This window comes from Hypomesus nipponensis, chromosome 14, assembly GCF_054491055.1.
Source record: "Hypomesus nipponensis isolate SF chromosome 14, ASM5449105v1, whole genome shotgun sequence".
Taxonomy (NCBI): domain Eukaryota; kingdom Metazoa; phylum Chordata; class Actinopteri; order Osmeriformes; family Osmeridae; genus Hypomesus; species Hypomesus nipponensis.
Window position 1 is genome coordinate 22,537,481 of NC_140374.1, and position 20,886 is coordinate 22,558,366.

The 20,886-nt window shown below is 41.2% G+C and overlaps 1 protein-coding gene and 1 non-coding gene across 2 annotated transcripts in view; both read right to left on the reverse strand.

Annotated features, from left to right (window-relative positions):
• Positions 1-20,886, reverse strand: part of cspg4 (chondroitin sulfate proteoglycan 4) — a 45,147-nt gene that overhangs the window by 20,355 nt on the left and 3,906 nt on the right. The gene's annotated exons all lie outside the window — the stretch shown is intronic.
• trnap-agg (transfer RNA proline (anticodon AGG)) lies at positions 11,737-11,808 on the reverse strand. The gene has a single exon. It is a non-coding gene; the product is annotated as a tRNA-Pro (tRNA).

Sequence of the window (20,886 nt, forward strand, 5' to 3'; positions counted from 1 at the left end):
CAGTCAGCTCGATTATGGAAGTAGGCTAGTCTACAAACATTATGAAGGTACGATACGAGGAGGACTGTACGGAAGTAGGCTAGTCTACAAACATTATGAAGGTACGATACGAGGAGGACTGTACGGAAGTAGGCTAGTCTACAAACATTATGAAGGTACGATACGAGGAGGACTGTAATGGTTCTTCTATTGAGACACAGGACCAAACCCATTGGCAGATGTGTTCACTAGTACTGACTAAGCAAATCATGCTTGCAAAATGCTGAAACGTCAATGTTTCAGAATAAGTATTACATGGCCTGCACACATACATAATACTTCATAGAAGAATCTATTTTCACCAGATGGGATGTGATAATCATGAACTTGAAGAGTGCACCATATTTGCTGCTTTGAAGAAAGCAGGGAAGAATTACAACCCTGTTTAAACATGGTGCCACATTTTTTGAAGGCTGAAACCAATTGGTTAGTTTAACATAATATACACTATAATAATGTGATTTATAACTTAAACATACTGTAAATAAAACTGTTCAGATGCATATTCTTGGCCGCCTTGAGTATGTGACCCAGTGGCCAACTCCTGGTGCTGTGCCTTCTTGGCTGTCTCATACTGCAAATGTAGTGTTTCAATGTCTGCTAGTATTCAGCTGTGGACCACTCCTCTCTCTTCCCTCATCATTCTGCTTTTAATTTGTGACAGTATGGGGGATTCTTAATTTCACATCCTTTTTTGAAATCTTGTTTTGAAAACCTTGAGGTTTAAGCTTGGCACATAGGCACAGGCTTGGAATGTTTGTTTTCAAGAGGTGAAAACATCTTCCTTGTGTCACAGTTTACCAACAAACAAGGAAACCATTTCCAAGCCATTTTTTTATGCTTCTGTGTCAGTGTGGTGCACTTAACATTAAATGGGTTTCTGTTCATGTTAGGACCAGGTCTATGCTAGTTTTTCTGACTACGCCACTCCCAGATGGGGTGACAGACCCTTAGTGAGCGTACTAGAACTAAGACTAGTTTCCTACACATGTCCAGTCCAATCGAATGAACTTGAGTAGAGGAGGTGGTATCAAATATAAATACAAGGTTTATTAAATCCACAATAGTAAAATCAGACAGTACATGCTACCAAAAAGGACAAACACGAAAGGCAGGGGTGTGATTGTGGGCCTATGCTTGGGCCTTTGGCCTAGAATGGCTATGGTTGGGTGAACTCCCAACCTGGGGAATGCTAAGTCACACGTGATCTAGGGAGGAAAGAAAATGTTAGCTAGCCAAACACAACCAACGCTCAAAATAGAGATATAACCCCAAAACAATAAGCAAAGAAACCAGCCCCTTAAACAAAACAAAACTAAGCACAGAAAAGAAAACATAAAATGGGAATCTAGTATGGGAAAAAGTGGCACTGAACACTACCTGTGGTAGAAATACCGGTGTTAGTTACATAATACAGACAGCATCAGTACATAAATGTTCTTAATGATTTAAAATAATAAGTACCAAGGGCTATTAAGTTTGTAACCCCACAACTCTGTCAACATTCAGCTGAGGAGGCTGTCACTAAGAGGTAAAAAAACCTAAGCTACGTCAAACTAGGTCTAACACCCTGAAAACATGCGAGCTACCACCAATGTGATGAATGGGGCCAGCCCACCTGCATCACACAGAGCTAATGCCTGAAACATTAGGTCAACCCTACAGCAACCCATTGGCCTCCAGTACTACACGCCAATTTAAACTATTTAAACTATTTAAACTACTTATTCTGAAAACCATTCTGGAAGTTGTTAGGATTTCATTAGATCAGATGTTGCTAGCTTTTCAGTGGTGTAACTGACTAAATCTGTACAGTACCATTCAAAACTTTTGACTGGTACTGTATGTGTCAGAGGACACAAGTTGTTGAAAATATATTGATATTACAGTAATAGTCACAGAACCATAAGCTTGATTGTTCCACAATTTGTATTCACCTAACATTGAGAACTGAGATCTAATTTGACTGATGACTCTAGGAGTCAGAGTTTGGGCAGCTATTGCAGTATTCTGTGCAGGGAAATGTAGGTCCCAGCTGTAAAGCATTATCTGAGATTAGTGCTTTAATGGCCTCAAGTGAACAGTGCCAGATCTTTACATTTGTTTTTGTTGAGCAGCATTAAATGAGTCCCCTAGACAGTAATCTTGGGGAGGGCTATCTTGCTGGAGGAACATTCAAACAGTTGTTTTCAGTTTTTTACAACTGCACAGAATCTGTGCAGAGTTGGAGAAGGAAACTTAAGACCCTTAAATAGACGGTTGTTGCCATCAGCAACAGGTATTCTGGAACCTGAATCAAGTCATTACTTTTCTTTGTCGTGACAAGAATAAATTGTTGTTGAAAAACTTAATCAGTTTTGTTTTACAACAATTAAACAAGATCATTGTTCCATTCTCCTCCCAGTCGATTTCCACACCTCAGCAGTCTGTGTTCCTCCCCGATTTCTCAGTTTCCTTCTTGCAGTCATGAAACAGGGGAGAAGTAAAATAATCAATTAGAGAGTAATTGTGTTTAACGTTCATTTTGTGCTTCTTGGGAAACCCACCATATCATAGGAAGCATGACAGTCTGTGTTCAGGAATGGTTGTTCAGGTCACGTTGCATTAAACAAAGAGATAGACATACAGTTGTTGTATTGTACAAAACAAGCTCTAATAAGCACAGATAAAGTATTCCAATAGGTTTAAAACAATGATTTACCAACCTCTGAGACCCATGGTTACAGCAAGTCTGTGTAGTTACAACAAATAATAGTTTAATTCAGTTTTGAATGAAGTGTGTTTATACGAAACTACTGGGAGAGCTCGACTCAAGGCTTGCTTCGGCCCATTCATCATCAACAAGTGACAAGCAACACACTTGAGCAAGTATTCTTATGGACCGCTACACACACACACACACACACACACACACAAATATCATTACACTCGTGTCAGAGGGTGAACCTTGTGCCCAAAAGACAACAGGCCACAGTCACCAAACTAACTTGAGTACTAAGGCATGAGTCATGAGGCATGATGTCCTCACTGAATCACAACCATCACATTCAGTTCTCCTCTTCTTCAGGCTTCGTGTTGCACAGTGTGATCTCACACTGTGCAACACTCTACTGTTTTTTGTTACTGTTTATGTTGCAAAAAGCATTATAATAAATGATGGTGCCCTGAGTCAACTCGTTAAGGAAGCCCGGGTTCAGAAAACATAGTCAAGCCACGCAAGCATACATGTACACAAACACATACATGGTAAATACAATTATACTCAACAGAAGCACACAAACACACATTATGCACAAACTAGTGTTTTTTACAGCACTGCATTGCAGGGCTGATGGCATGGTATGCATACACTGGATTTTACAATGCTGCTTTCCTCCATGCCAGGCTTTGAAGTGGTTCTGGAGCCACGGGAAGAGTTCTTTTTTTGAACTTTTATGAGGTACTGTGTGAATGTTTTGCAGAGGCACCAACTAACTGAGGGTACTAGAGGAACTAGGTCTTGAAAAGCAAACAAGCAACGTATTGTGATTTTTCACAAGAAAAATGATCTTTTGTGTTGATAAAACTCAACTAAACCACATTTGATGTGAGTGGGAAGAATGTTGGTTAACTGTACGTGTTTTTTAGAAAGAATGATTCATCTGAAGTTACCAAAATTTGTTCTGCCCAAGCTCTTGGTTTAGTCCAGGGCGTGGATTTTGTTTCCAGAAGCATCACTTTCTCTGCCCCATCCCATCTCATCACACTCTAATAATGTGTTTTATTTTTAACAACTCAAGTCATCAGTGGTGGCAGGGCCAAGTGCAACTCTTATATTCATGTAGTCAGGCATAAAAACACAAAGTTTGGTTATTTGTTTCAATATGATTGAACAAAGTGCGTAACATGAACATACCATAACCATGACAGTGTAAATAGCCTTGGATCCTGACATAGATGGGACTACTGCTATTGCTCTCACAGCAGATGTTTACAACAGCAGTCCAATCTCAGTCAAAGATTCCTTGTAGTTTAAGGCATCTCAAGTGGCTACAGCAGTCCAACTGACCAGCTGGTGTTCACATGTTCAATAAGCCTGCTAACATTGTATGTTTCTACAAGTATATTCTCCACAGTACAGATGGTCTATTTGATAATCCATATTGGTTGGAATACCAGACTGTATGTTTCCACTCTTGACTTGGATGTGTAAACATCTTGAGTATAATCTATTGTATATTTTCCTACCAGTATACATTCCCTTCACTGACTGTCTTCATAATGTGGTGTACCTGATCAGAGTTCCTGTCTCCTTTCTAAACCCTGAAGGGTTTTTATCAGCACTGTTGTGTCTTTCTTTCCTTCGACACACTCCATTTGCTCGGCAACCACATTTCAGTCATTTTCCAAATAGCCACATTCTTGAGCGATGTGATACTTGACTTAACTTCAAGTAAAAATAACTAGCAATTTAATAATATGCAATATATAAAAAATGGGTACAAGTGCAGACCACTGTTGATATTTTGTTGATGTATGTGTCTTTAAGTGGGACGACCAGGGTCTTTCTTGTCAAGGTAAAGTTTGAATCCTGATCTGGTTCTTCCGGGTAGGGACTGGGACTGCACATGTGGTTTGACTCTGAATAAGAGGTGGAGGCACACAGCCCAATCAAGATGTTCCTCTTTCACCTGAGCTGGATGTGTTTCTAAGAGGCACAGCTGGGAAAGTCAGAGGGTCTGAACCAGTGAGTGGAGGGAAGGTTAAGAGATGTGGCTCATGCGGTCTGATGGATGCACTCAACACACGAGGGAGGGGCCGTTCACATCAGGAGGGGGAGAAGAACCTTGGTAGTTAATTGGAGGAGGTGAAACCTCTTATCTTAGGGCTGGGAAGTTATGGGTTGGAGTGCAATCTATCCAGGTAGTTTGTCCTGGAGGGCGGTCCAATGTCAGGTTGGACCTAGAATTTACACTAAATGAAGAAGCATTTGTGTTGGAATAATTACCTTTCACTCTTGCATAAACTAAAGCTTGAATCTTGATTGTGATGCACTATGTTATAAACTATCTATTCATTTGATGTCTGTAAAACTAGTGTAAAGTGATGCAAATCAACACATAACATAAACCTAATTGTTATAATGCAGCCTTTCATATGCCCAGACAGGGCTTGGTCGTCTGGATAGACAGACTGGCAGCAAATGACCCATAATAGAGATCTCTGCGTGTCAGAATGATTTCCCTATTCTCTTCCATTTTCCTTCTCTCTTTTTCCTTCCCGTCCTTCCCTCTACTGAGGAAGGCTACAGTTAGACAAACCCTGTTATATGGGGCAGACTGTGTCTATTTAAAACCTTCATGATTGGGAAATGACGACATCATTCTAGTCCCCAAACACTGGGTCTGTGTGAATGCCAGCCAAACACACACACACACCCCACCCCATTGTGCTCTCACTCTCCTCAGTTCAATGTGAAGCAATGAGCTCTGTGTCCACCAGCCAGCCTATATTTATTCTGCATCAAGTCATTTGCCAGAATCTAAGCCCCGGTTTTATACCACTCGCATGATTTTGTCTCAAACTGCAGCTTCTGAAGAAAGCGTCTAACTGCAATGACCCAGGGTACGCTAGCTGCTGAAGTGTCAGCGCTAATGAAGAGAGAGCCAGGTGTAGAGCAGAGGCTTTCTTGTGTCAGCGCACCATAAACACCCTGCTGCCTGCTGTCAGTCAAAATGTGGAATGTCCTAGATGCTTTAAGGTTGGACAGTTGATACTTGTGTTTGCGCTAGTTGGCTGCATGGACTAATTATGACAACTGACATATTCGAACCCATAAAGAATTTAAAAATCCAGAGGCAATTGTAATGAATGTTTTGGGGTTAGGTAAGACATTAATGGCATAGGCTGACTGCATTGTTTGTAGATGGCACATCAAGTAATGTCAGATGCGTAATATTTACTTTTTCTGGGGGGCACTTTTTTGAATTTTTTATGGCAGTAAATGTTTGAATTAAAAGGGACTCAAGGCAAAATGTTCGATGATAAACTTCTCCAACGTAGATCTGGTCTCTAACTGATTTGTATGTGATTGATATGGAAACGGTATTACAGCCAACATTATTTGACCTATTACATTTAAATTTAGTCATTTAGCAGACGCTTTGATCCAAAGCGACTTCCAAGAGAGAGCTTTGGGTGCCAATGGGTAGAACCCAGTGTTTAAATTTCAATTAAACAACATGATCCTTGAAAGTGCTAGAATGTACCTGGAAGCAACATTAATATAATACACGGCGAGTACAAGTTGTTAAATAACCTTTAGAACAGTATTTGTTAGTGTACATTAACTCTTGTATTCGACACATCCTGGCCAAATGTTATCTGTGTGTGGGCTTTCGGCTCTTGTGCTAAATGTATCAGTTTCCATGGTATAGTAGATGAAGGAAAACTGGTTGAAAGTGTCTGTCAGTGTCAGTAACAGGCTAATCTCATCCATTTGACAACACTTTTCAGTCTTTTTGTATGAGCAGCCACTAGCAGTCACACAGTTCTACTAACTGAAAGCTCCAAGAAATGGAGCCAAAAAAATCCATATTTATTTATTTAGTTACTATAGCAACATAATACATGAACACTGAGGGGCAGATAGCACCTCTAATGCAAATCCCCTGTAAGACTTCTGCAATTTGAAGTTCAAACACACAAGTAGTTTCTCAAAGCCTCTTCAGAACATGATAAATCATTTGGTGACATCACACATTACTGTTGCTGTAAGACTGTTTCTGTGAGCAGCATTCTTTGAGTAACTTAGAGTTGGCGTGAAAACTCACTGCCACAATATTATTCTCCCATCATAATTTATTCATTGCTTAATTTTTTTTCTAAATAACCTTTCACCTAAGGTTTTGTTGGCCCTGTGCCACTGCATGCTTCAGACAGTATGACCCTTGTAAAAGAGCCTCACATTTTCCATGTAGGATCCTACGTTTCCAAACAGAACCCAGTTGTCCTTCTCAAGAACATTGCTCACAGTGCTAAACTGTAATATATTCCGATTGCATTTTGACATTCCTGTGTAAAATAATCAAAACTTCGAGTTTGATTTTAAATGAATGAAAAATGGGTTGTATGAGGTGTGTAAATTGGACACAAAGCCCTTTGAAGTGCGCAGTCTGGAGTGTTGACTGGGACGGTTCTCTGTGGACCCAAACTGACTCAAAAAAGCACCTTTACAGAATCCTTTTCAAAGGGCTCTTTTATTGATACAAACAATTCATCAAGGCATTCTTTTCTTTTGAGTGGGTAGTATTATACGAAAAACATTTTCCACTTTCAAAAATGTTTTGTCATAAGTTACAAATAGGAGCAGTGGAAGAATGTTTTTTCCCATCAGTTACAAGCTGAAATGGAATGAAGCCCTGGTTTCCTGCTGTCACGTTTTCCACCTGGGACCATGTGGTGCTCCGTGTCACAGATGAACAAGATGTAAACACAGGGGAGGTCAGTGATAAACATTCTAGGTAGTATGAAGTTCTTCTAATGTCAGCGTGTGGTTTGTACAATATTCAGTTTCCCAAGCGTCTAATGAACAATTGGCCTGTGCCGTGTATTATTTGTGAATCTCGTTACATGTCTACAGTAGATAGAAAAAAATGAACTCAGTTAAGAAATTCCATCAACTGTTCAGACCAAAACCCGAACTGCCTAATTTAGATGTGGAAATAGCACATTTTCCAGTAGACGAGTTGTTTAGTGAATGCTCTGAACCCTTTTAACATTCAAACATAAGGCTGTGGTTTTCTTTTCTTTTAAAATGATTCTTAAATTTACTTTTTTCATTCTTGTTTGTTCATGCACTATAAAAATGATATAATCCTACTGAAGGATCAAGCTCCCTCTAGTTGTCACTAAAGAGACTGATCACTGTTCCAAAATGTTCCTTGGAGTGGAATGTCCTTCAGTAGATCTAAGATCTGAGCTTGTGGAGCACAATAAACTAAACATCTGCACAAAGGCATTGCGTGCTCTTGCCAAATGGGCACGTGCATCTGTGTGTTGGATCCAATGAGCTCTACAAAGACACCATTTCATTCCCTCACCGGAATTGGGGCAAAAGCCAGATTTGCCGTCGCTCTACAGGAACACTAAAAACCCTGTGCCCAGTGCCACATTCACACACACGCGCACTCACACCAAAGGGCCAACTGCATCCTTACAAACAAGGTACTGGTGCAGCTTATTCAGACTGCACTGTGGGCTCTTTATATGGGGCGATGCATCTATGAGATGGAAGGTTCTCCTTCCCCCAGCTCACCTCGCTGTGTGATTGAGGTGTAACTTTGTCTAACAGTCCTGTCGCCCACCTTCTGAAAGATCCCTTCACAGCCAAGAGATCCCTCAGCTCCACATTCAGCAAAGCTGGGTAATATAAACACTTTGCTCATTACCAACCCTCTTCCAAACCTTCTTTGGAATACCACACTTATATTACTCAACATTTGATGCATCACTAAACCGTATATAGGCCAGTTCTTCATGTACATGTGGTCTCATCCATGAGTAAAACTCATATTATAGTGAAGAATGGTTTTAGGATTATACTGTAAATTGGGATCTGCACAAGTTATTAGAGTTCAAAAGCTTTGCACAAGACTGTTCTGGGATACCTATAGGCCAAACAAAAGTGTTTAAGCACAATAATTTTTTACACTGACAATTGTGAAAGAGTGAAATACAAGTTTCCTATATGTTACAAATTAGTTTTATGTGCTTTCAGTGCTACAGGTAGGTATTTTTTAGTAGAGTGTATCAAGCTGATGCTAAATCAGTATTTCAGAAGACATCTTCAAGGAACATGGTTTAGAATCAATGTGAGGAAACCTGTGCACTGGGCCTGAGAGGAGGGTAAGCGGGAACACAAGATAAGATGATTTGAAGTGGCACTTACCTCCATGGACAGGATGACAGAGCAGGGGCAGCAAGGCACACAGGGCAAAAAGCAAGGTTTTCATGTTACCGGTGTAGTCCGCAATACTGTGCTCTCCATTCAAAGAGGACCCCTTTCCAGTTTTGGGACCTAAGATCATCTTGCAGCTCCTACTCTATGGAAGGGGCGAGGCTTGGGCTGAACGCTGAGGTGACGCCTTCTATCATCTCCCCAGAAAGCCCTCACAAGCCCAGCCCACCTCCCCCTCCACCCCCCTCTCTCACACGCTCCTGGAGCCAGAGCGCATGAGAAAAGTTTCTTTCACAACCCCTCTAACCCCCACCCTTATTTTCTCTCTCTCGCTCTTTCTCCTCTGCTCCCTCTCTCAAATTACTAAGTCTGGCAATTCTTAAAGTTGAAGGGCTCTTTCACTTCATAATTACAGTGATCTTGAGCACCATAAGAAGAAAGTTTTTACTTTGACTTAATGGCAAATCAAGATGTTTTAGTCTTTTAGTATAGTTTTTTATCAAAACACAGACTCTTAAAGGATTTGTAAAGTCACATATTTGTTTACATCTATGGTCCTTCAAGAGGACTTGTAAGTTCTTTATAACCAACCTTCTAAATTCAATGAGTTAGTTGGGTTAAATTGCTGGAAATCAATACCTGACATCATAAATTAATGATAATAAATTACTTATGCTAAATTAAAAATGCCACTTGAAAGTCAAAAAAAGGAAGATAAAGTTTTTCAACAATTTATGACATCAGTCTTAATGCTGTGGCTCACTCTGGTGATGTTCAAGAGAATCAAGTTCAAGCCCAGTTACACACCAGAGATGATGTTTCTTAGTCTTTGCTTCTTTCAGAGATTGACTAGCATTCTACCTGAAAGGTTTAGCAAGCATAACCTAAATTTGCAACATATTATAAATCAATTTAATTAAATCCCCACCATATATATTTTTAAACGTAACCCATTTCTGACTTCTAATCTATTAGTGTTTACTTTTACAATGCACACAAGTGTCCTAGACTGTATGATAATCTCCATGAGACTAATATTCCCATCTTTCTTTTTACACCTCTGTGACTTTCAATCGCTATCCCTAAAATGATGCTTCAAGTTCTACACAAACATTACACTAAAAGCTTTTTTTATACCAAATAGAAATACAATAAATTTGCACAACCGTCAGACCTGAATATTGGACAAAGAAAACATTCAGACTCCATTGTCTAAAAAACATACTATAGACATGAATTCATAGTACATTTATTTCAATTTTCATTCAAGTAAATACACAGTTCAAAAGATGCTCCATGAAAAATTGAAACTTTGAAGTAGTAAAACTCAACTCTGTTCAGATGCTTTGCTTAAGCAATATACAACATGACATGACATCAAAGTGGATTGACTGGATTGTGTATTTCAGTTTCCCTGACTGTTGCGTATCAAAGGAATGGACAAAGCTAGTTCAGGTGGTACACTCATGAGGCGCACCATGATGACATCACCTGACATACCACCACCATTTGACCTAGGTGTAGTTACAGTCACCACTACTTAACAGTACGCCCTATTTAAAACAGCAGGAAGTCACGCACACCTGACATGGTTTAACTGACGTGTCATACTACATGGTTGCTGCCTCCACCACCAGTGGGCCCTTCTGACTCTTCTTTCATATCTGTCAGGAGGATTGACTGATGTCATCCAGCATTTTGCCTGAAGTTGAGATTTAGTCAAAGGTGAGTTTCTCAGGCATAAGGATGTTCAGAAGCAGAACCATGCTTCACCATACTTAGATGATCTTAATTCTAAAATGAGTCTAATATCTAAGCTTATCTGACTGAAACATCTTAATTTGCATAAGAGAATTGCTAATTATTTTCACTTTTTGGCGGTTAATGGAATCCACATTCAAAAGATAAGAGAAGTTGTTTCAAATGAGAGATTAATGTCAGAGCCTTGAAGTAAACGTGTTGAAAATCTAAATATCAAACGAATTGTGTAGATAAAAGTTGATACAACTTGACATTAAATTAATGTTTTCAAATGGTTTCAGTGACAGGCACATTACATTTCCTAGTGAAATTAAACTAAATCATGTGGTAGAAGAGCCGTGTTGCAGGCTTATAGAGATGTAACTTCAGTTGCCAAATTAGAAATTTTGGAAAATAGTTGATTGCTATGTAATTTAAGGTGCTCACATTTCTAGTACTTACTGCCCTCTGGTGGTAGAGGATCCAAACGACCATCGATTCATTGATTTAAATTAGCAGTGGTACAAATCTGAGATGACAAAAGTACACACATCCTTCACTCAAGTAGAAATACAGATACTCATGTTTAAAAAGACTGAAGTAAGTTGAAGTAGTGACTACACTTTTTCACTCAAGTTAGTCCTCTTTAAGTACTCATCAACGATGGCAACTTTTTTAGGAAAAATATTTTTCAACCTTTGCAAAACTTCTTTAAAAAAATATTTGTTAAACTTTTCTAAAACATTTGGGGACCTTTTTTGGAAAAACCTTTTTCAAGCTTTCCAAATTTTTGTTCTGAACTTTGATACAACTTTTCTACCTTTCTAAACGTATTTTTACACACACAGTGATAGGAGAGGAGAAGAAAGAGGAGGAGAGAGGAGACAGAGAACAGACTAGATTAAAGCAGAACAGAAAAAGGTGGACTAGAGTACAGTAGAGTATAGTAGAATCCTCAGTAAGAACTCATCAATGATGGCTATATATTTTTGAGAAAGAAATTCAACCATTTAAAAGAAGGGCTCGTCCGGGATTTGAACCCGGGACCTCTCGCACCCTAAGCGAGAATCATACCCCTAGACCAACGAGCCATGCTCCTGCTGGAGTGTAAGGTGAATAATTTCCCTAAAAAATACATCGTTAGACGAAGGTTCTCTGCACCTTACTGAGAATCATACCACTAGACCAACGAACCACGTTTCTGTTAGTGTTTTGGTTGACTGATTTGTTTTCACATAACAGGAAAAGAGCCAGGGACACTCCCCCAGTAAATCACCGCTCTGAGGCTTGTTCCATAAAGGCCGCTCAAAAAAGCTGGACTTAAAAGTCCCAAACCTGACTTGAATTATCTCAACAAGTCAAGCGGAACTAAAGCAGTTCCATAAATACCAATTTCAGCTCACGCAAGCCTACTTATTCATGTCAGATTTAAGCAGTCAGGCTAATTGCGCGTGCACCCTATTCTTAAACTGCCCGAGAGGTAGAACGTTGATGATATCGAGCCACCACGGCAAAAAGCAATGCACACGGCCACGTGATTGCCGAATATCCAGAAGTTACGAAGAAGCGGAGCAAGAACAATCTTTGCTGAGTTTTGTAGGTGGCCATGATGTAGTGGCCCTCCTCCCCACGGGGTTCGAGAATAGTTAGATTTTCCAGTCAGCTCCGTTAGTAGTGAAGGAGTTGGCTAAGGCAAACGCTAGCAATTGGTTATGGCAGATCCAGAGTGGCTCTGGGCAGTGGGCAGATCCAATAGTTTTTAACTTCAACAGAGTACCCGCCTTTAAGGAAGTTAACGCTTGCCTAAACATTTGAAATCACAAACTACCATATAGCCATACGTTTAACATGGCTATGTAGGCTTGTATCATTCTGAAATCATCTTTCATTATTGTTTAATGCGTTAGGCTAAATGTTGTAGCCTATGTATATAAGTTGATTTTCTATAAATGTAGCCTATTAAACTGAGGTAGAATGAAAAAAGAATGAGAATGTCCGTGGTAAATCATCGTTTTCTCGTTGGGTCAGTGTTACAGGGATGTCTGGTTAAGCATCAGGTACCTTCCTTTGTCTCTCAGAAGAGTTGATGCTATTAAGAGGATCAGAAAATGGAAAAAGTGTTTCTCTGCTGACCCAGGCCTCATATGAAATGTACACAGCATGGTCTATCTCAATGGAAATCAGAAACTCTGAGACTAACCGACAGTAATGGGCATCAGATGTCATTAGCCACGGCAAACATTTTTCTGGTGTGATTCAGCCATTGCTGGATAATAGTCGTCATTCTGTTGATTTACGAAGACAGTGGGAGAGTGTGTTCAGTTCTCACACCTGTTGATTTACGAAGACAGTGGGAGAGTGTGTTCAGTTCTCACACCTGTTGATTTACGAAGACAGTGGGAGAGTGTGTTCAGTTCTCACACCTGTTGATTTACGAAGACAGTGGGAGAGTGTGTTCAGTTCTCACACCTGTTGATTTACGAAGACAGTGGGAGAGTGTGTTCAGTTCTCACACCTGTTGATTTACGAAGACAGTGGGAGAGTGTGTTCAGTTCTCACACCTGTTGATTTACGAAGACGGTGGGAGAGTGTGTTCAGTTCTCACACCTGTTGATTTACGAAGACAGTGGGAGAGTGTGTTCAGTTCTCACACCTGTTGATTTACGAAGACAGTGGGAGAGTGTGTTCAGTTCTCACACCTGTTGATTTACGAAGACAGTGGGAGAGTGTGTTCAGTTCTCACACCTGTTGATTTACGAAGACAGTGGGAGAGTGTGTTCAGTTCTCACACCTGTTGATTTACGAAGACAGTGGGAGAGTGTGTTCAGTTCTCACACCTGTTGATTTACGAAGACAGTGGGAGAGTGTGTTCAGTTCTCACACCTGTTGATTTACGAAGACAGTGGGAGAGTGTGTTCAGTTCTCACACCTGTTGATTTACGAAGACAGTGGGAGAGTGTGTTCAGTTCTCACACCTGTTGATTTACGAAGACAGTGGGAGAGTGTGTTCAGTTCTCACACCTGTTGATTTACGAAGACAGTGGGAGAGTGTGTTCAGTTCTCACACCTGTTGATTTACGAAGACGGTGGGAGAGTGTGTTCAGTTCTCACACCTGTTGATTTACGAAGACGGTGGGAGAGTGTGTTCAGTTCTCACACCTGTTGATTTACGAAGACAGTGGGAGAGTGTGTTCAGTTCTCACACCTGTTGATTTACGAAGACAGTGGGAGAGTGTGTTCAGTTCTCACACCTGTTGATTTACGAAGACGGTGGGAGAGTGTGTTCAGTTCTCACACCTGTTGATTTACGAAGACGGTGGGAGAGTGTGTTCAGTTCTCACACCTGTTGATTTACGAAGACAGTGGGAGAGTGTGTTCAGTTCTCACACCTGTTGATTTACGAAGACAGTGGGAGAGTGTGTTCAGTTCTCACACCTGTTGATTTACGAAGACAGTGGGAGAGTGTGTTCAGTTCTCACACCTGTTGATTTACGAAGACAGTGGGAGAGTGTGTTCAGTTCTCACACCTGTTGATTTACGAAGACAGTGGGAGAGTGTGTTCAGTTCTCACACCTGTTGATTTACGAAGACAGTGGGAGAGTGTGTTCAGTTCTCACACCTGTTGATTTACGAAGACAGTGGGAGAGTGTGTTCAGTTCTCACACCTGTTGATTTACGAAGACAGTGGGAGAGTGTGTTCAGTTCTCACACCTGTTGATTTACGAAGACAGTGGGAGAGTGTGTTCAGTTCTCACACCTGTTGATTTACGAAGACAGTGGGAGAGTGTGTTCAGTTCTCACACCTGTTGATTTACGAAGACAGTGGGAGAGTGTGTTCAGTTCTCACACCTGTTGATTTACGAAGACAGTGGGAGAGTGTGTTCAGTTCTCACACCTGTTGATTTACGAAGACAGTGGGAGAGTGTGTTCAGTTCTCACACCTGTTGATTTACGAAGACAGTGGGAGAGTGTGTTCAGTTCTCACACCTGTTGATTTACGAAGACAGTGGGAGAGTGTGTTCAGTTCTCACACCTGTTGATTTACGAAGACAGTGGGAGAGTGTGTTCAGTTCTCACACCTGTTGATTTACGAAGACAGTGGGAGAGTGTGTTCAGTTCTCACACCTGTTGATTTACGAAGACAGTGGGAGAGTGTGTTCAGTTCTCACACCTGTTGATTTACGAAGACAGTGGGAGAGTGTGTTCAGTTCTCACACCTGTTGATTTACGAAGACAGTGGGAGAGTGTGTTCAGTTCTCACACCTGTTGATTTACGAAGACAGTGGGAGAGTGTGTTCAGTTCTCACACCTGTTGATTTACGAAGACAGTGGGAGAGTGTGTTCAGTTCTCACACCTGTTGATTTACGAAGACAGTGGGAGAGTGTGTTCAGTTCTCACACCTGTTGATTTACGAAGACAGTGGGAGAGTGTGTTCAGTTCTCACACCTGTTGATTTACGAAGACAGTGGGAGAGTGTGTTCAGTTCTCACACCTGTTGATTTACGAAGACAGTGGGAGAGTGTGTTCAGTTCTCACACCTGTTGATTTACGAAGACAGTGGGAGAGTGTGTTCAGTTCTCACACCTGTTGATTTACGAAGACAGTGGGAGAGTGTGTTCAGTTCTCACACCTGTTGATTTACGAAGACAGTGGGAGAGTGTGTTCAGTTCTCACACCTGTTGATTTACGAAGACAGTGGGAGAGTGTGTTCAGTTCTCACACCTGTTGATTTACGAAGACAGTGGGAGAGTGTGTTCAGTTCTCACACCTGTTGATTTACGAAGACAGTGGGAGAGTGTGTTCAGTTCTCACACCTGTTGATTTACGAAGACAGTGGGAGAGTGTGTTCAGTTCTCACACCTGTTGATTTACGAAGACAGTGGGAGAGTGTGTTCAGTTCTCACACCTGTTGATTTACGAAGACAGTGGGAGAGTGTGTTCAGTTCTCACACCTGTTGATTTACGAAGACAGTGGGAGAGTGTGTTCAGTTCTCACACCTGTTGATTTACGAAGACAGTGGGAGAGTGTGTTCAGTTCTCACACCTGTTGATTTACGAAGACAGTGGGAGAGTGTGTTCAGTTCTCACACCTGTTGATTTACGAAGACAGTGGGAGAGTGTGTTCAGTTCTCACACCTGTTGATTTACGAAGACAGTGGGAGAGTGTGTTCAGTTCTCACACCTGTTGATTTACGAAGACAGTGGGAGAGTGTGTTCAGTTCTCACACCTGTTGATTTACGAAGACAGTGGGAGAGTGTGTTCAGTTCTCACACCTGTTGTCTGATGTTGTGGGAAATTGTGGTGGATCCAAGATATGCGGATGTGTTTGAGAACTTGACACAGTGCTCTTGTGTCACAGGGATCAAAAGAGGGATGAATCAAACAGGATCTTGCAATGATTTGGGTTAGAACTTGCTTAAATTAATTCAACCCAATTCATAATTTATTATATTTATGTTATTTATGTTTATCTTACTGACACAATAATTTATAAAGTGACATAATATTTGGTTCATAATGCTTTATGCTTAGGTCATGAACTCCATTTTGGTCATTCAAATAGTGACATAAGATTGGGTTCAAAATGCTTTTGTTCATTCAACTAACGTGAAGGTGGAAGAAATATCAACTCCAGTATGTGGAACATGGAATGACTTGACTGTCAGTGGAAGGAGAATTAGGGACTGACTGAATGTAGAATGATACTTTGCTCCAGGAAGAATGTAGAATGAGAATTGACTAAAAGTAAAAAGAAAACAGACAATTCAGTTAAGGTGGACAGGGCATTTAGCTTCAACTGAAGCTTGAAAGAGGCCCGACCAGGTAGAATCTGAGGACCTGCTAAAACGGTCCTCCCAGTGGCAGTGCCTTTTAGGGATATGGTGCAGTGCAAACACTTCATAGCTACCTTGAATGTTTATTTAATTTCATCCAACTTAAAATATATTGCAAAAACCAAATGGATATCCATTTACACTCACACACTCCCCCGCCGATCTAGTTCCTTCTGTACCGCCTAAAGATTTAGTCAGAGCTGGAAACAAAACAGCAGTGAGGGCCTGCTGCCCTACTTCAAAAGGACATCTTCATTTCTGTTGATTCAACTGGAGAGCCTGCCAGGTCTCCTCTGCATTTCCTGTCACACATCCTCAGCTTCCCCTTAACACAACTATATTAAGACCCTGTGTCATTGGAAATTTAACATCAACTTTCACCCAATCAGCAGTCCACAAACTGAATTGATGCTTGAATTCACATGACTCACAATAATGTTAAGGCACTGGATTGGTTTGCCGACTGAACTCACATACACTGAACTTTTCCTGGAGTACATTACACAACATTATGTCTTAAGTGAGTTCATTCTATCCAAAGGTAAAACCATTTATTAGCTGTTGTAAGGGTCTGTGATGAATTCGCCTTAAAAGGGTTTGAAATTGGAATTGCTGAGGATAATATATCAGATCAGGCCCATTTCGTGGTTGTTCACAGGATGTGTCTGTGAGAATTTGGAGCGCGAGCGGATGGTGGAGCCAGGAACCAGTGTTTGGAGCAGTCCGTAGCAATCAGCCAAGCATGCACATTTAAAATATTATGTTTGTAACTGAGTTAAAGAAGGATATTTTACTTCTGAAAGATTTGGATCAAAAATAGAGTCGGAGACAGACAATCTTACAAAGTCAAGATGGCTTGATAGGTTTATTCAGCAATGCAACAGTTGGTACAGGAAGACACACAAAGCATACATACTCCTAAAATCCACCACAGTTTATAACACAGTATATAGCACATTATATAGTCAATATGAAGGAAATCCCCCTCCCTCCATACTACTATTTCCCAATATTGCCACATAATTTTCCCATAGTTTGTTCCCTTTCCATGATGTGTCATGTGTACAAGCTCTCTATCTTTAATTTCTGCTCAAACCCCTCTCTATGTTCCCTTTTTATCCTCAAACCCCAGTTCACCCCTTCTACTATGAGAACCAGCCCAGCTGGATCACATGACCAGAGCCAGCCCTCATCTCTGTTCTATGGGTTTCTCCTTCTAAACTTTGTCAAGACCCCTATTCTGCTCCCAAGATGGGCAAAGGTTCAGAGGATAACAGCAAACCCAGATGCCTGGCCTTCAATCATAAACGTTTTCAACTGACAAACCTTGGCAACCCCCCTAATTCTCTGTTCCCTAAGATAATGTTGATTCATAACAACTCCTTTGGAGAAGCGAAAACACATAACAGTCTTAGATAATGGTGCGTCACCCTTGGCCCCCCTTACACACTTGTGAATGTTCCTCCTAACTTCTACACTACACTGTCAATCAATTTTGGGCCACAACACTTGCAAAATGAATTAAATGTGGCATCTTCTCCAATTGGGCCTTGATACAATTAATAATAATATTTTCTTCCCATTCTGCACAATCTTTGGGGACTTTCCACACCAGCACCTTTGCCAGTTCCTCTATTCTGCCCTACTACATGTTATTTCCAATCAACCCTGGGTTATAGCCCTTCACCATTGCATGGTGCCATTAATTCTTCACAGATCACACCCATCAAGTCAAAGTGAATAGTGGTTCAACTTCATGGTATCTGTGGAGGAATACAGTCATCACACTTGTCAAACCCTCCCCACACAGGTCCAATGACTTTATAACTTTCCGGAGAAACCCTAATTAGAATAAAGGCAAGTATAATGTGCATGATGTGTCCCCCTCCTGGATTGGTTGAGTCAAATATCTCCATAACGTTTTTGCATTACCATGTTTGTGACCATGACCATGGTTTCTGTTCCGTTCTCTGTCATGTCCACCATGCTGCCTGTCATCTTCATCAGCCTATAGAGCCTGATCAAAGGTGTTCTGCTTACTTCAATCCATACACACACCCTCAAACAGGAGACCCCCCTTTGTCTGTCTCACTGCCTTTATTGATTAACTGTGTAAATCTGTGGCTCATATGCTTCAATAGGCATCTCTTCACATTAAAGCCACCAGAGCGAGAGCAGACCTTCCACTTGCTGTGTATGTTTCCCAACTCGGCAGGAGGAATGAAAGTGGAGCTTGCTCTTTGATGTGAATCTCAAGCCCTGTGATCTTACCCAGTTTAATTAAATAATGACATTCAAAGCACCCTACTCATCCTTGTAACTTTACTTTCAACTCTCACTGCATGTATTTTGGCAGTTCTACTTTTTTACCTGGAGATCTGTCTCTCTCCGACTTGTCATTTGGTACAAGAGAAGACAATATTTGGAACATCTCTGCAGGTGACAGCAGAGCCCTTACATAGGTTGTTGTGGGGACATTGGTAGAATGTCAGGAATTCTAAACATTGCCCTGACCTTTAAACAGATCACATTTCATCGGCCTATATCCACATCATTCGAAGGCCCCAGTCTGGTCCCCCATGACTCCAAAGGTTATTACAGGGCAGATGTTGAGAATGTTGATGCATCGGACCTCCTTTTCCCATTGTGGCCAATCTGAGCTCAGCTTGCCAGGCAGGAGATGGGACTCATGCATAGTGGCAGCCATGGCAACCGGCAAGGGTGATGGGGTGGAACGGACAGGGGAGTGACAGCTGACATCCATCACAGCTCATGCCAGTCAGAAGCAAGTGAAGAGCGCAAGGGCACCATGGGGACAGGACAGACGTCCGTAAACTGTTTACCAGGTCTGTATTTGCACCTCGGGTCTCCAGAGCTGCCATCCATCTATCCATCCATCAATCAATTACTTTTCCAGGGTCGTTTCTGGTCGACAAGCACCATTGCACATCGATGTCCCTGCAAGGTGTCACTGAACTATGACACTATGGCTTATTCGTGTTTTCATACTTGATCAACTGTTATCCCTTCGGACACAACCACAGATGCTTTAGTGAAAGAAGTCATCTCGTAATCTCCCAAAAAGGAAGAATGTTTGTGTGTGTGTTTGTTGTGTGTGTGTAATGACAGAGGGAAGACAGACAGGAGAATGTCTCTAAGGAGTGTCTGTTGATCTGACTCTACTGATACTGAACAACCCAAACAGCTTCAGCTGCCTCAGAACTAAACAAGCATCCTCAGCCTGTGGCCAATATATATGTCTTTAGATACCAAAATGATGTATTTTTCTTTATGCAATAACATGATGTATGCAAAGTAAACGTAATAATTTGAACACTTGAAATCTCATAACAAAGAATGGCTGCAAATACTGTAACATATGGTTTATTTAATCGAACACCTACTGTAGTGTCAGTCATTTTTATTTACTGTTCTTCCTCATGCAACACAATCTGTGTGGTCTGTTCACATGACATTTTCCTGGTCCATAGCACAGCCAAGCAATAATATACAGGCATTCTTCAGTCCATGAGGCTTTGTCTGCTGGTCTCTTATTATGCTTCCGAATTTGGCTGACAGCTCTAGTGAAGACAGCTGTAAATGTCATGTAGATAACCTTACAACTACGACAACCAAATACTCTGCCCGCTAAACATGTAATTACATCCCAGGTCAGGTGTGTTTCATGCTGTTTATGGTAGTTGTGAGGGTTATCTGTGTATTGCAAGCTATTGCCAGGCTCCTGTGTCTTTCACCAGCGATACTGTGCCTTGCTCTGAAGGCAGTGAAGCCTGGAGGTAATAACGCTTATCTAAGTAGAAGGTCAACTGTTTTACGAGCAGGGGAAAAAATATTGGGATTAAACACCACAAAGCATCGCGGTGACAAGTTCTTTGTAATATGATCCACCACAAATATGATTTGAGTGCAGTGGACCAGTGACAGCAGAACCTCTGGGCCGGATTTTATTATACCAGGAGTTGGTTGCTCAATCAATACACCCTGACTCCATCCTTGGTCGGCCCAACAAACACACTCACTTTCATGTACCTGACTGGTCCGGGAGGTCCCCGACCAGAAGCAGCTGCTGAATCACATGACCAGAGGCAGCTGCTGGATCACATGACCAGAGGAGCCAGGGAGTCTCCAACAGATTTATTTTTCATTGATGCATTTCCTGCCATTTCCTCTTTGAGTATTAGTGCTATTAGTTAGTAGTTAGTATTAGTATAATTCCTATAATTGTGTGCACGGTTTGAGTGATTATGACCACTCAAAGATGTCTAGTAAATGTAAGCTTTGGCAAAGCTGGTTTACTCAGGCGCTTGCTATC